Source organism: Gopherus flavomarginatus, chromosome 2 (assembly GCF_025201925.1).
Source record: "Gopherus flavomarginatus isolate rGopFla2 chromosome 2, rGopFla2.mat.asm, whole genome shotgun sequence".
Classification (NCBI taxonomy): domain Eukaryota; kingdom Metazoa; phylum Chordata; order Testudines; family Testudinidae; genus Gopherus; species Gopherus flavomarginatus.
In genome coordinates this window covers 123,614,014-123,630,281 of record NC_066618.1, presented here as the reverse complement: position 1 = coordinate 123,630,281, position 16,268 = coordinate 123,614,014, and positions in this window count along the sequence as shown.

The following is a 16,268-nucleotide window of genomic DNA, read 5'->3' as shown; positions in this document are numbered from 1 at the left end:
ATTAAATCTACACTTACACAGAGGAACTATTCAGTACCTGACAAATTGGTTGAAATCATAGTAAAGAACAGATTTATCAGACATATAGATTACTATGATTTGTTGGGAAGAGTCAACATGGCTTTTCTAAAGGGAAATCATAGCTCACCAATCTATTAGAATTATCTGAGGGGGTCAATAAACTTGTGGACAAGAGTGATCCAATGGATATAGTGTACTTAGACTTTCAAAAAAGGTCCCACAACAAAGGGTCTTAAGCAAATTTAGCAGTCATGGGTAAAGAAGGAAGGTCCTCTCCTGGATCAATACATTGATTAAATGATAGGAAAGGAAGAATAGGAATAAATGGTAAACTTTTAGAATGGAGAGAGGTAAAAAGCAATGTCTCCCAGGGGTCTGAACAGTATTGTTCAACATATTCATAAATAATCTGGAAAAAGTGAGGTGGCAAAATTTGCAGACAATACAATATTACTTAAGATAGTTAAGTCCAAATAAGGCTGTGAAAAGTTACAAAGGGATCTCACAAAACCAGGAGACTGGGCAACAAAATGACAGATGAAATTCAATGTTGATAAATGCAAAATAATGTATATTGTAAAACATAATACCAACTAAACATACAAAATGATGGGGTCTAAATTAGCTGTCAGCACTCAACAAAGAGATCTTGGAGTCATTGTGGATAGTTCTCTGAAAACATCCATTCAACATTCTGTGGCAGTCAAAAAAGCTAACAGAATATTAAGACCCATTGGGAAAGGGTTAGATAATAAGACAGAAAATATCATAATGCCACTATATAAATCCATGGTATGCCCACATCTTGAATAATGAATGCAGATCTGGCCCCATCTCAAAAAAGATATATTACAATTGGAAAAGGTATGGAGAAGGGTAAAAAAATGATTAGAGGTGACAGAAACTATGTCCTTGCTTCTCAGCAGTTTCTGTCTTGGGGAAAAGAATCTTTTTTGCCTAACAGGGATATGGAACAGCTTCTATATGAGGAGAGATTAAAAATACAGGGACGTTTCAGCTTGCAAAAGAGACAACTAAGGAGGGATATGATCGAGGTCTATAAAATCTTGACTGGTATAGAGAAAGTTAAAAAAGAAGTATTATTTACTCTTGCGCATAACACAAGAACTAGGGGTCACACAATGAAATTAATAAGCAGCAGGCTTAAAACAAACACAAATAAGCATTTCTTCACAAAACACACAGTCAATCTGTGGAACTCTTTTCTAGGGGATGTTGTGAAGCCCATAATTAAAACAGGATTCAAAAAAGAACTAGGTAAGTTCCTGGAGGATAGGTCCATCAATGGCTATTTGCCAGGATGGGCAGGGATGCAACACCATGCTCTGAGTATCCCTAGTCTTGGTTTGCCTGAAGCTGGGAATAGAGGACAGAGGATGGATCACTTGATGATTGCCTGTTCTGTTCATTCCCTCTAAAGTACCTGGAATTGGTCATTGTTGGAAGACAGGATACTGGTTTAAACCAGTATGCCCATTCGTATATTTTTATGTTCTTATGAGTTACAGAGATAAGGCCAAAGTCTTCCAATACAATAACTTTAATTGTCAATTTTCAAACAGAATCTAGCCCTTTGCTCATGGTGCAGAGAAGGGAAATTTGACTGTTCACCAAACATAACTGCCCAGAGGAGAAAGAAAGTTGGCTAGTGGACTGGGGGATACTTTTGGTGGACTCCCAGAGCACGAGTCCAGTGGGCTATGATTACACTTCAGAACAATAGGGCTTGAACTCTGGGTCCCAGATTGACTTAGACTCAGACCCTCCACTCGCATGGGTTCCTTGGACCTGGGTCCAAGGTTAGTGCAATTTTTATGTAGACAAATGGAGTTTAGGCTTGAGCCTGAGTTTGAACCTTAGGCTTACATTGCAGTGTAGACATACCCTGAGTGGCCTTGTACTTGTTATTAGTAACATCATTAGAGGAAGTTTCTTAATCATATAGGCCTGAAATGCACAAAATGAAGTAGGCACCTAAGTCCCTTTTTAGGCACCAAAGTCTCAGTTTTGGCACCATTGCAATGCACAAAACTCTCATAGAAACCTGTAAGTGCCTAAACTCACTCAGCATCTAAGTTTTTCTGTAAAAGGGTCTGTAGCACAAGCGACCAGGGAGCTTAGCGAACAGGAGCTGCTAACAGGGAGTTTTGCAAGGGAGTTTGGAAGGGGAGTAGGAAGGGAGGAGGGGTCCCTTGTTGGTCTCATCTGTGACCCATTGGTCCCTTGAACCCATAACCTGAGCCACATCGAAAACCTTTCTGTTTACAGCAAAGAGGAGCGGACAGAGAGCTGTAGACGGGAATTTGAGAGTTTGACAGAGGGAGGCTTACAATGGTGAGGAGGACCCGCAACACCTGTGCCAGCACTGCTTCTGTCTCCTCCACCTGCGCCTGTAGCCAGACAGAGCACCAAAGCATGGATGCTTTTACCCAGATTCTGGTGTGGGCTTGCAAAGACTGTAATTTGCAATTTCCACTTACTGATATCCAGGCTGGGGGTGGCATCCAATGTGAAAGGTGCCTACTGGTGGAATCTCTCAGGCAGCAGGTGGGAGAGCTACAGGAGGAGGTGGCCAGGCTGAGGAACATCCATGTCCATGAGCAATTCCTGGACAGTATCCATGTGGAGACAGCTGATGGTGCTGTCCCAGTTGACAGGACTACTGACACTCCAGTGGAAGAGGAGATGCCTCGGGGTGTACCTGACACACCAGTGGAGGAGGAGGCTCAGGGTGGACACAGCCAGCTGGTTACTTCTAGCAGCGGGCAGTGCTCCACCGCTGCTGCGAACCCTCCTGTTGTGGTAAAAAATACAGGAGAGAAGAAATCACCCCCAACAGTTAAGGGGGTGAAGCCTCGTACCCCTAAGGCTGGGAGGTCTGCTGCCACCACTGATAAGAAACGTAGGGTAGTGGTGGTTGGAGACTCTCTGCTGAGGGGGACGGAGACACCCATCTGTCGCCCTGACCGTTCATCCCGGGAGGTATGCTGCCTGCCAGGGGCCCGTATCCGAGATGTTACAGAGGCTTTGTCGAGGATTATCTGGCCTTCTGACTACTATCCCATGCTACTCATCCATGTGGGCACAAATGATACTGCGAGGTGTGACGCTGAGCAGATCAAGAGTGACTACAGGGCTCTGGGAGTACGGGTAAAGGAGTTTGGAGCGCAGGTGGTATTCTCTTCGATTCTTCCTGTTGAAGGTAGGGGTCCAGGCAGAGACAGATGCAACATGGAGGTGAATGCCTGGCTGCGAAGATGGTGTCGCCAGGAGGGCTTTGGTTTCCTCGACCACGGGATGCTACTTGAGGAAGGACTGCTAGGAACAGATGGCGTTCACCTTTCGAAGAGGGGAAAGGCCTTATTTGCGCACAGACTGGCTAACTTGGTAAGGAGGGCTTTAAACTAGGTTTGACGGGGACAGGTGAGCAAAGCCCACAGGTAAGTGGGGAACAAGACCTGGGAGATGGGTTGGAAACAGGAGGGAGCACGGGCTATAATGGCAAAGAGGAAGGAGGGTCAGGGCAAAGCTGGGAGGCAAAATCAAACCAGTATCTTAGATGCCTTTATACAAATGCGAGAAGTATGGGTAATAAGCAGGAAGAACTGGAAGTGCTAATAAATAAATACAACTATGACATTATTGGCATTACTGAAACTTGGTGGGATAATACACACGACTGGAATGTTGGTGTGGATGGGTATAGTTTGCTCAGGAAGGATAGACAGGGGAAAAAGGGAGGAGGTGTTGCCTTATATATTAAAAATGTACACACTTGGACTGAGGTGGAGATGGACATAGGAGACGGAAGGGTGGAGAGTCTCTGGGTTAGGCTAAAAGGGGTAAAAAACACAGGTGATGTCGTGCTGGGAGTCTACTACAGGCCAGCTAATCAGGTGGAAGAGGTGGATGAGGCTTTTTTCAAACAACTAACAAAATCATCCAAAGCCCAAGATTTGGTGGTGATGGGGGACTTCAACTATCCAGATATATGTTGGGAAAATAACACCGCGGGGCACAGACTATCCAATAAGTTCCTGGACTGCATTGCAGACAACTTTTTATTTCAGAAAGTTGAAAAAGCTACTAGGGGGGAAGCTGTTCTAGACTTGATTTTAACAAATAGGGAGGAACTTGTTGAGAATTTGAAAGTAGAAGGAAGCTTGGGTCAAAGTGATCATGAAATCATAGAATTTGCAATTCTAAGGAAGGGTAGAAGGGAGTACAGCAGAATAGAGACAATGGATTTCAGGAAGGCGGATTTTGGTAAGCTCAGAGAGCTGATAGGCAAGGTCCCATGGGAATTAAGACTGAGGGGAAAAACAACTGAGGAAAGTTGGCAGTTTTTCAAAGGGACGCTATTAAGGGCCCAAAAGCAAGTTATTCCGATGGTTAGGAAAGATAGAAAATGTGGCAAAAGACCACCTTGGCTTACCCTTGAGATCTTGCGAGACCTACAAAATAAAAAGGCGTCATATAAAAAATGGAAACTAGGTCAGATCACGAAGGATGAATATAGGCAAATAACACAGGAATGCAGAGGCAAGATAAGAAAAGCAAAGGCACAAAATGAACTCAAACTAGCTATGGGAATAAAGGGAAACAAGAAGACTTTTTATCAATACATTAGAAGCAAGAGGAAGACTAAGGACAGGGTAGGCCCACTGCTCAATGAGGAGGGGGTAACAGTAACGGGAGACTTGGAAATGGCAGAGATGCTTAATGACTTCTTTGTTTCAGTCTTCACTGAGAAGTCTGAAGGAATGTCTAGTATAGTGAATGCTTACGGGAAGAGGGTAGGTTTAGAAGAGAAAATAAGGAAAGAGCAAGTAAAAAATCACTTAGAAAAGTTAGATGCCTGCAAGTCACCAGGGCCTGATGAAATGCATCCTAGAATACTCAAGGAGTTAATAGAAGAGGTATCTGAGCCTCTAGCTATTATCTTTGGGAAATCATGGGAGACGGGGGAGATTCCAGAAGACTGGAAGGGGGCAAATATAGTGCCCATCTATAAAAAGGGAAATAAAAACAACCCAGGAAACTACAGACCAGTTAGTTTAACTTCTGTGCCAGGGAAGATAATGGAGCAGGTAATTAAAGAAAACATCTGTAAACACTTGGAAGGTGGTAAGGTGATAGGGAATAGCCAGCATGGATTTGTAAAGAACAAATCGTGTGAAACTAATCTGATAACATTCTTTGATAGTATAACGAGCCTTGTGGATAAGGGAGAAGCGGTGGATGTGATATATCTAGACTTCAGTAAGGCATTTGATACAGTCTCACATGATATTCTTATAGATAAGCTAGGAAAGTACAATTTAGATGGGGCTACTATAAGGTGGGTGCATAACTGGCTGGATAACCGTACTCAGAGAGTAATTGTTAATGGCTCCCAATCCTGCTGGAAAGGTATAACAAGTGGGGTTCCGCAGGGGTCTGTTTTGGGACCAGTTCTGTTCAATATCTTCATCAACGATTTAGATGTTGGCATAGAAAGTACGCTTATTAAGTTTGCGGACGATACCAAACTGGGAGGGATTGCAACTGCTTTGGAGGACAGGATCAAAATTCAAAATGATCTGGACAAGTTGGAGAAATGGTCTGAGGTAAACAGGATGAAGTTCAATAAAGATAAATGCAAAGTGCTCCACTTAGGAAGGAACAATCAGTTTCACACATATAGAATGGGAAGAGACTGTCTAGGAAGGAGTATGGCAGAAAGAGATCTAGGGGTCATAGTGGACCAGAAGCTTAATATGAGTCAACAGTGTGATACTGTTGCAAAAAAAGCAAACGTGATTCTGGGATGCATTAACAGGTGTGTTGTAAACAAGACACGAGAAGTCATTCTTCCACTTTACTCTGCGCTGGTTAGGCCTCAACTGGAGTATTGTGTCCAGTTCTGGGCACCGCATTTCAAGAAAGATGTGGAGAAATTGGAGAGGGTCCAGAGAAGAGCAACAAGAATGATTAAAGGTCTTGAGAACATGACCTATGAAGGAAGGCTGAAGGAATTGGGTTTGTTTAGTTTGGAAAAGAGAAGACTGAGAGGGGACATGATAGCAGTTTTCAGGTATCTAAAAGGGTGTCATCAGGAGGAGGGAGAAAACTTGTTCACCTTAGCCTCCAATGATAGAACAAGAAGCAATGGGCTTAAACTGCAGCAAGGGAGATTTAGGTTGGACATTAGGAAAAAGTTCCTAACTGTCAGGGTAGTTAAACACTGGAATAGATTGCCTAGGGAGGTTGTGGAATCTCCATCTCTGGAGATATTTAAGAGTAGGTTAGATAAATGTCTATCAGGGATGGTTTAGACAGTATTTGGTCCTGCCATGAGGGCAGGGGACTGGACTCGATGACCTCTCGAGGTCCCTTCCAGTCCTAGAGTCTATGAGTCTATGAGTCTATATCCCTATGTCCCAGCCTTTGTGCATGAACACTACTACTACTTCCCTCTAGGTGTCAGATGCCTATCTCCCATTTAAGCAGCAGTGATTGACAAACCAGAGGAAGATAGTCATGTGTGGGGCCTGATCAGTTAAGTGTGCTCAGAGGCCAGCTACTAGATCAGGCCCCCTAAGGATGAGTTCACACAACACCCTTGTGTGAGGAGGTCTTTAAACTCAGTGGCTAGGAAACCCACTGAGGAACTGGGAAACGTCTGGATCGAGTTTCCCCTCCACCTGAAGAGAAGAAAGGATTTGAATAGTAATCTGCCACCAGTTAGGTAAGTGCAATTTTTTGTGCAACAAAAATGATTAGGGTACTGGAGCACATGACTTATGAGGAGAGGCTGAGGGAACTGGGATTGTTTAGTCTGCAGAAGAGAAGAATGAGGAGGGATTTGATAGCTGCTTTCAACTACCTGAAAGGGAGTTCCAAAGAGGATGGATCTAGACTGGTCTCAGTGGTAGCAGATGACAAAACAAGGAGTAATGCTCTCAAGTTGCAGTAGGGAGGTTTAAGTTGGATATTAGGAAAAACTTTTTCACTAGGAGGGTGGTGAAGCACTGGAATGGGTTACCTAGGGAGGTGGTGGAATCTCCATCCTTAGAGATTTTTAAGATCAGGCTTGAAAAAGCCCTGGCTGGGGTGATTTAGTAGGGAATTGGTCCTGCTTTGAGCAGGGGGGTGGACTAGATGACCTCTTGAGGTCCCTTCCAGCTCTGATATTCTATTATTCTAACCTTGTCCTATGGGATATTCTGATGTGCGTCACCCTCAGTCTCTCCTATTGAAGCTGTTCCACAGTGGATAACTAATTAAAGTTTTTGGAGCAGCACTGGATCCCTTGATCTCCTACCTCCAAGGTGTGTGATTCTGGCAGACTAGGTGCAAAGTCATGTCAAAGCATCAGACCTCACTGGAAGCCACTTTACTTGTCTATTAGTATAGATCAAAGTGATTGTTAAATGTATAAGAATGTATTTGGTATTTAAACTTCATGAAAACTAACACAAACATTTGCATTGTAACTAAATACTGTAACTAAATAAACCATCAAATGAGAAAGAAGCCTCATGTAATGCAAATGAAGATCTTTGACAGGAAAGTGCTAACTTTTGCACATTTGAAGGCAAGTGGTCATTGTGTCTGAAGATCAGAGATCAAAGAATCTAAATTCATTCCTCTCTCTCTCTGCCCTCAAAGAAAGAGCCCACTCTGATAATGACCCTGTCAGCTTGGTTTCTGTGAGAAGAAGCTATAAGTGTGGACACAAGGAAAATTCTGCATCTCTGGGTTGTTTGCATTCTAGCAGGGCAGAATAACTGATAGATGGAGATCTCCAGATGATGGAGATTTCCAGAATTATTGGGGTTTCCCTGAGAGACTTTGGCGAATCTTCCCTGTTACCATTTGAAATTATAGACTGAGATTCACCTGTGCATATATCTTTATTTGCTTTAACCTCTCTGTAACTCTTGTTTCCTTATTCTTAGCTAATAAACCTTTAGTTAGTTTACTATAGAATTGGCTTCCAGTATTAACTTTGCTGTGAGATCAAGGATGCAAATCAACCTGGGAGTGACTGGGCTTAACCTGGAATATTTTGTGATTTCTGGTGTATCACATGGTCCAACTAACCTGGATGGCTCTACAGGGACTATCTGTGACTCCATTAGTACTTGTAGTACTTCAGGAGTTCACACTTGTGACTGGCTTGGTGAAGTCCAATTATAGAACGTACCACTAGTTTGGGGTTTCTGCCCTGCTTTTTCCAGTCTTCCCTGAAGTAGGAAGATTATGAACCACTCTACACAGCATGACAGAGTGCTCTAACCACCAGGCTACTCTACTCTACTCTTTCTCTCTCTCAGGATTGTGAGAGGGAGGTTGAGAGTTTTGTAGATTTTGTGGGTTTAATTTCAGGATTTCTCGCTCTGTTTTTTTTAGTGGGCTTTTGTCTGCCCTTTGGGATGACATGGTCAGCCCAGGAGGACAGAGACCTCAGTTAGTTGTGGATTCTGAGCATTTAACCCATGCCCATGGGTGGTGGATTTTGCCTCCATATCTGTACCTGTGAAGAGGAGTGTGTTCTAGCTGTGGGAAACGGGATTGGGTTTAAAAATGTGCAGTATGCCACACACATGAGCAAGACTGTTGTGTTTGTTGCCACACTTAGCCTTGTTGAGCAGGTGGTTGAGGATGGGATTATTGTGCAGGTGTTTTTGTCCCTGTAGTGCTCCTCTCAACACCTGCTGTTAAACTCACTATCTAATGTTCCTCCTTGTTTAGGAAATGAGCAGTTGGCTAGAGACTTGGTGAGTTGCAGAAAGACCAGCCCTGTTAGGAGGATTCCTTTGGGCTGTAAAGCCCAAGAGGTTCGGAATGTCTTGTACTTTCATGAGCAGGTTTATATGATATTAAACAATGCTTCTAAAGTGTTAAAAGTTTCCCTGAAATAGAGGACTGGGGACTGTGACTACATTGTGTTTGTTGCCACTGAGGACATGGCCTGTTTTCATTCTGGGAATCTGACATATCTGTAAAAAGCGACAAAGTCCTGTGGCACCTTATAGATTAATAGACATATTGGAGCATAAGCTTTCATCCCACAAAAATTATGCTCCAATATGTCTGTTAGTCTATAAGATGCCACAGGACTCTGTCGCTTTTTACAGATTCAGACTAACACGGCTACCCTTCTCATACTTGACATATCTGGACAATCTAAGAAGAGGCAGGTTTCCCCTGGGAATGGTGACTCTGTGCCTGGGAGTGGGGGCAGACGAGTTCTGCAAGTGAAGCATAGGGTGGGATGGCTGACGCAGAGCTTGGGTCCCAACAGGCTGCAGACGTCTCTGGGGTTGTTGGTTCTGGGCGGTGACTGATCCCTTTGCAACCAGGGCAGATGTGGCTCCTGACTCAGGGGCCTCTTAGCCTGATCTGAACTGTGAAACGGAGGCTGAGCCTGTTGCTATGGAATCCATGGCCATGACTGTGGATTCTGGTTTGCTGGCAAAGCCACAAAAAAGGCAGAAAGGGCTCCAGTTGCTGAGAGTGCTGCAAAGAAGGTTAGTTTGGTCAATGCAGCTGGGAAGCACGCTGTTGAGGGTTTTTGTTGGTTGGGGACATGGACAACTCTCAGTGAGTAGTTTTGCCCCCTTGGTCCCCACAATACCCTCCCTCTAGACTCTCTGAAGTTCCCCCTGTTGAAGTTGATAGTGCCTCTGAGTCTCAGAGTGCGGGGGATGACAAACTCAGATTCTTTGGGTCCTGAACTCCCCGAGGGGGGATATATCCCAGATGCTATAGGTAGGTTTCTGGATTAGACTAAGAAGAAAATGGAGTAGAGGTGGCAGATTGGTTTCCTGACCGTAATCTGTTTTTGTTGTCTACTCAGTATACTATGAGATGTGTATCTATGTCTGTGTTTGACAGACGGAAGTGGTGCAGATTGAAAAAACTGGTGACCAAAGTGCATGTTTCTTTGACCAGTGAAAATGGTGGGGAGAATTTAGTATTTTTGTTTGAGGTTTGGAGGCGGGGAGATTCTGTGTCTGTCTTTTGCTTATTTTTTCTGATGAGTACTGGTCTGATGGATAATTTTGTATGAGGATCTCTGAATGTGAATGAGTGCAGAAGTATTAAGAAATGTATGGTTCTTTTTAAGTTCTTGTCCCAGAAAAAGATGGACACTTTATTTTTGCAAGGGACGCACACAGATTATAGTAACCAAACTGATCGGCTTGTTGATTGGAGTTGGGAGATTTTCTGAGTCATGCATGCACTGAAAGCTCAGGGATTGCCATTTTCTTTGCAGAAAAGGTGAAGCCTGATTCAATGGATGTGCAGGAAGTTATTCCAGGCTACTTATTGATGGTTTGAGCTAATTTTGACAAAATCATCATTTTTTATTAATGACTATGTTCCTGCTGTAGGGAAAGATAGGGCGTATTTTTTTAGAGCTTGGATGATCTTTTGAGAAATTGTTTGACAAGAGATATTTTAATTCTGGGGAACTATTTTAATTGTGCTCTTAATAAGAGCATCAATGTCTTTTGAATTTTCATAAGTCAATGCTGACTCCAGTTTTATACAAAATTCTCTTATCTGTTTTGCTGTTTTCTTTTTCAAGCTGTGGATATCATATAGAAAGCCAAATACTGACTCTAGCTGCTGCATCTGTTGAAATCTTTCGTCAACCAAGTGAATAGCAATATCAAGGACTGTGAACTAGAAATTCACTTTGAACCTTTGTTTTGGATTCTGAATGTGTCTGGATTCTGGTGTATCTCGTCCTTCATATGAAAACTGCTGTTTCTTTTGCTGAATGTGAACTGGCTCTTGTTCAAATTCTGTCAGAAAGTCTATTTCTTCAGTAAGCTTGAGAGAATCTGCCAGTGTTCTTTTGAACCCTTCATCACTTCGGAATTACTCCAGAATATTTTTAGCTTGCTGCAGTTTTTGAATAGCAGAATGTATGCTCAAGTTCTTTTCCTGAAGCAGCTTATTAGTGAAGTTAATCTCGAAAAGGATATTATACCACAAAATGAGTGAAATCACAAATTTGAACTTGGAAAGGCCATTTGCAAGAGCTTCTGCATCTGAACGTGCTGTATTGCCAGCTGATCCAGTAAAGGTAGCATCATCAGAAATTTCAATTAGGGCATCATAAATGTTTCCAAGTTCATAGTGAAGAGGCTTCAAAGCGTCAATGTGGCTCGTCCATCTTCTCTGACTAAGTGGTTTCACAGTTAGAGAATTCACATAGTGAGTCAGAATCTCCCAATGGCATGTTGAGCCTAAGAAAAACACAGAAACACGTTGCACCAGGTCAAGGAAACTGCTTACCTCCAAATAGCATCTAGCAGCATCACTGACAATCAAATTCAGAGAATGCGCACTGCACGGAATGAAAAAGGCCCTAGGATTGATTTCTATCATTCTCCTTTGCACACCATTGTCTTTACCCTTCTTATTACTCCCATTATCATAGCCTTGGCCAGGTAAGTTTTCAACAGATAATGACATTGTTTCAAGCTCTTGTAGAATAGTTTCAGTCATAAATGCTCCAGTTGTCTCCTTCAGTGGTACAACCCCCCAAAAAATGTTCCTTTAGGAGCATTTCAACATTATCTTCATCTGCAGACTTTTCCTTATCCACAAAATGAATGATTATCATCATTTGTTCAAAATGACTCACATCTGGTGTACAGTCAAGTATTATTGAAAAGTATTTTGCAGAATGGGCAGCTTCTACAATTTTCTTTTTGATGGCATTTGCTATGATTTGAATCAGTTCATTCTGCATATTTTTTCCTAAGTAATGAACCTGTGTTTCATGATCAGTTATTTTACATAGATGCTCCTTCACGACTAGATCAAACAAAGCTAGGTATTCAACAAATTTTAAAAAGTTTCCACTCTCCGGAGTGTATAGTTTTTCATCTCTACTGTGGCATGCTAAATTTTGCCCACCAAGAACTCACACTAAAGCAATCAGACTCTCTAATATTTGTTGCTAGTATTTTTTTTTCCTTGATCACACGTAAATTTTCTTCATTTATAGTTTTTCCTTTTTTCAATCGTAATTCAAGTCCTTTCCAATTTTGAAAACTTTACAAATGTTCCATACTTCTTTCATGTGAAGAGAGAATTGAAGATATGTTTTTCCAGTCCTTCAAACCATTTTCAGTAAGTGATGTACCATTTGGTTGATTTCTAAACAACTTGCAGCAAAAGCAAAACACTGAGTCCTTTGACACTGAATATTGTAACCAGTTTTGATGAATTTCTTCCCCATTAATGAGTTTGCTCCTGTAATGCTGAGCAGAGAATTTTCTTTTATTGCCGTCCTTAGGGAAGGGAAATTCATGAACTTGTTCAGGTCCATGTTCCATGAAAATTTGCCACACACTGTCATCACATCTGGGCCATGAAGCTGGGTTCCCATACTGTAACTTGTTTGTAACTTCCTCATCCTTTCTTCCTTATACTTCGTTACTTCAGTTTCTGCATGTATCTGTCAAAGTGAATACATTTTCTTCACTTCCATATCAGTCTGATGCTGTGAGCTGCCTTCATCTAGAAGTGTTTCCATCATCTTGAGTTTCCAAACTGCTTTTTTGAGGATGTGAGGCTGAGCTACCCTCATCTCAAAATAATATACCTTCATCTTGATGTTCCAAACTGATTACATGCGGATGTGAGCTAACCTTCTCCCTGAGTAAGATACCTTTATCTGGATGCTGTGAACTGCTTCCATCTTTATTTGGATTAAAAAGAAGTTATTTCAGGAAGAATCCGTGCTGTTTTGCTTGGTCCTTTTCCTTCTCAGCCTTCCATTTATGATACTCAGCTTCTGAGGATTTTCTTTTTTCTCTTTCTGCCATGGGACGTTTGAATATTGTTATGTACTGTGCTCCTGACTGCAAGAATTATAGCGTTAAGGATGGTTGGCACAGCACATGGTTGGCAATTTAAGCCACACTGCAGACATCTCAACATGTCTTTTCACTGCTTAGAGGTTCAATGATTAGTAACATACACTCACTTATCTATTAAAACAGTTAGTTACAGAATTTACACAGAAACAAAATGACCTTTTTCAACGTTATAACCCTACACAAGAAGTTTGAAAAGTAATCCCCTTCCTCATGGTTACCCATTTGGAGTGTGATGTCATCGCTTTCGCAGTTTATTAAGCATTAACACTGTTCCTTTTCTTTTATGGACCTTATTTATTACATGTGACCCAGTTATAACAAATAAAAGTTCATAATTATACAGCCCAATAATAACACTAAAGTTTAATAACACTTAAAGATACTCACATTTTGGATTTATAATGTTGAAAAATTTTGTTCTTTGGCACCAAGAAACATAATTTTCCACAGCATTCGCTTGATTCTTAACCATCTACTTGTGACATGTGTTAATATGACTGTTTGACATGTATCAACTCACAATATCTCCACTCTATGTGAATTTCCAGCTATGCAACCTTGATGCATATTCGAGTTAGGTGTCACTAGCATTACAGCTCTTGCCACTGGCGGATGTGTTTAATTGTGGCTGAGTTATTGCTTATCAAAATTGTGGAGTGGGTCATCTTGACCCTACGTCACGAATTGAAAATTTTTTTGCTAAAATATTTTTTATTTTTGCAGTAAATACAAGATTTGACATATTAATAAATTCTCAGAAATGTAGAGAAATGAATTATAATTCATATTCCCTCTGTAAGTGCGGGAATTGAAATAATGACATCTTCACTATTTTATTTGTATTTTATTTGTATTTTTTTCATCTTTTTTAAAAAAATTGATTTTTTCCCTCTAATTTGGCACCCCATTTAAGTTGGCACCCTAGACAACCACTTAATTCACCTATATGGATGGGCCACCCCGGTCTCATTTGCTTTTTCACAAATTAGACAAATGTCCCTACCAGGATTTCAGAACATTGTTTGGTTTTATCTTTATAGTCTCTTCCCTCTATTCAAGACTATCTTCCATGCAGGCATTTTAACATTCACATTTTGTAAGATGTTCACTTTCAGGATTCTTCAATTATTTTGGGGGAGCTAGGGTTGCCTCATAGGATGTTTCCCCCTCCTTGAGGAAATGGTGGGAGGTGGGTAAAGTTATTATTAAATGTTTTTGTCAGCAATACATGCAGCAGACAACCCTGGGCCTTTGCTCAGGAGGAATTAGAGTTGGAGACTGTGGAATTTGAAAAAGCCTTTCCTGGTAGTAATGATGCTGAGTTGCAGGAGAACTTTCTATTAAAAAAACAGCTCTTGGTGGACCTGTTAGATAGCCAAGTTCAGGGTGCACTGGTTAGGATCTGGTTTCAAGACCTTTCTCAAATGGATGCCGCTACTCGGTTTTTATTCTGGCTTGGAAAGGAAACATGCAGAGAGGAAGATGATTGGCCATTTAAATACATTGTTGGGCCAAGTGCTTTCAAATCTTGTGGATATTAGAAATTTTGCTATGAATATTTTCTCAGACCTGTATTCATATATCTTGTGTGTTCATATGAGACTCAGCAGCTCTTTGAGGATCTTCCTAGAATCTTAATATTGGTTCTGGACAGACTTGAACAGGACTTGACACTGTCATAAACAGATAGTTAAGGGTTAATGTCTCTTTTACCTGTAAAGGGTTAACAAACAGGGAACCAAACACCTGACCAGAGGACCAATCAGGAAACAAGATACTTTCAAATCTCGGTGGAGGGAAGCCTTTGTTTGTGTTTGTTGGGTTTTGCTTTGCTCTTTCTGGGTCCTGGAAGGGACTAGACGTGCAACCAGGTTTCTTGCCAATCTCCCTGCTACAGTCTCTTATATATTCAGAATAGTGAGTATTTAGTAAGAAAGGTGATTATAGTCTTTTGATTATTTTCTGTATTTGCAAATGTGTATTTGGCTGGAAGTATTTTAAATTGTATTTCTGCTGGAGGAGGTTTTTTCTACAGTTTCTATAAGCTGACAGACCCTGTAACTTTTACCCTCTAAATTACAGAGATAACTTTTACCTTTTTCTTTCTTTTCTTTTTATTAAAAGTTTTGTTTTTAAGACCTGTTTGATTTTTTCCCCTTGTTGAGGCTCAAGGGAATTGAGTCTGTACTTAACAGGGAAGGGGAAGGGAGGGGAGAAGGGGGAATCCCTTTGTTTTAAGATTCAAGGAGTTTGAATCACGGTAATCTTCCAGGGTAACCCAGGGAGGGGTGGTCTGGGAGAGGCAACGGTGAGAAAAGGGGTTTACTTTCCTTGTGTTAAGATCCAGGGGATCTGGGTCTTGAGGGTCCCCAGGGAAGGTTTTGGGGGGACCAGAGTGTATCAGACACTGGAATTCCTGATTGGTGGCAGCTTATCAGATCTAAGCAGGTAATTAAGCTTAGAGGAATTCATGCTGGTACCCCAACTTTTGGACTCTAAGGTTCAGATTGGGGAAAGATACCATGACAGACACTCTCAGAATTGACTTCTGCCCTAAGTGGCTTTGCTCCAGGGAAGGCATCTGGTATTGATGGTTTGCCTATTGATCCTTCTTGGGCCTCACTTGCTCCAGCTGTTTCAGGAAAGCATCAGCAAGAAGATATTACCATTTAGTTGTCATCAAGCAGTTCTTATCCTCTTGCCTAAGAAGGTGGATCTTGGGGAGATAAAGAATAGGAGACCTGTGTTCCGACTTTGCTCTGACTATATTTTTTTTCCAAATTCCTTGGCAAATAGACTGAAAACTGTGATTGGTTCAGTTGTGCATCCTGAGCAAGACCTATTGTGTCCCCAACAGGTCCATTTTTAAAAAATTTTTCTTATTGCTGGATGTAATTTTGACCTCAGAAATGTTTGATTTTCATGTTGGGTTGATTTCCTTTGAACAAGAGAAGGTTTTTGGTCATGTAGATCATGGATTTTTGTTTCACAATTTGTGCTTTTGGTTTTGTGTTTGCCTCCTGCATTCAGTATACTGAGATATATGGCTGACCCTTCTGCAATCCAGAAAACAGCTGTTTCTTTTTACAGTACTCTGTACTTGCCTGAAGCCTGAGATGTGCTGGCAATGTAGGATCTGCACCAGTGGTTACCCTGTCTTGCTGGTGAGAACCAATGGTGAATGGATGCCCCAATGCCACTGCAGGAATTCTCTCTTGCTGCCCAGCAGCTCTCTACAGGCCAGGCCCAGGTACTGATGGGCTGCTATCTGAATTGTACAAGCATTTCTGGCATCTCATCAGTCCTGACTTTTTTCTAGTGGTGGTGGAATGT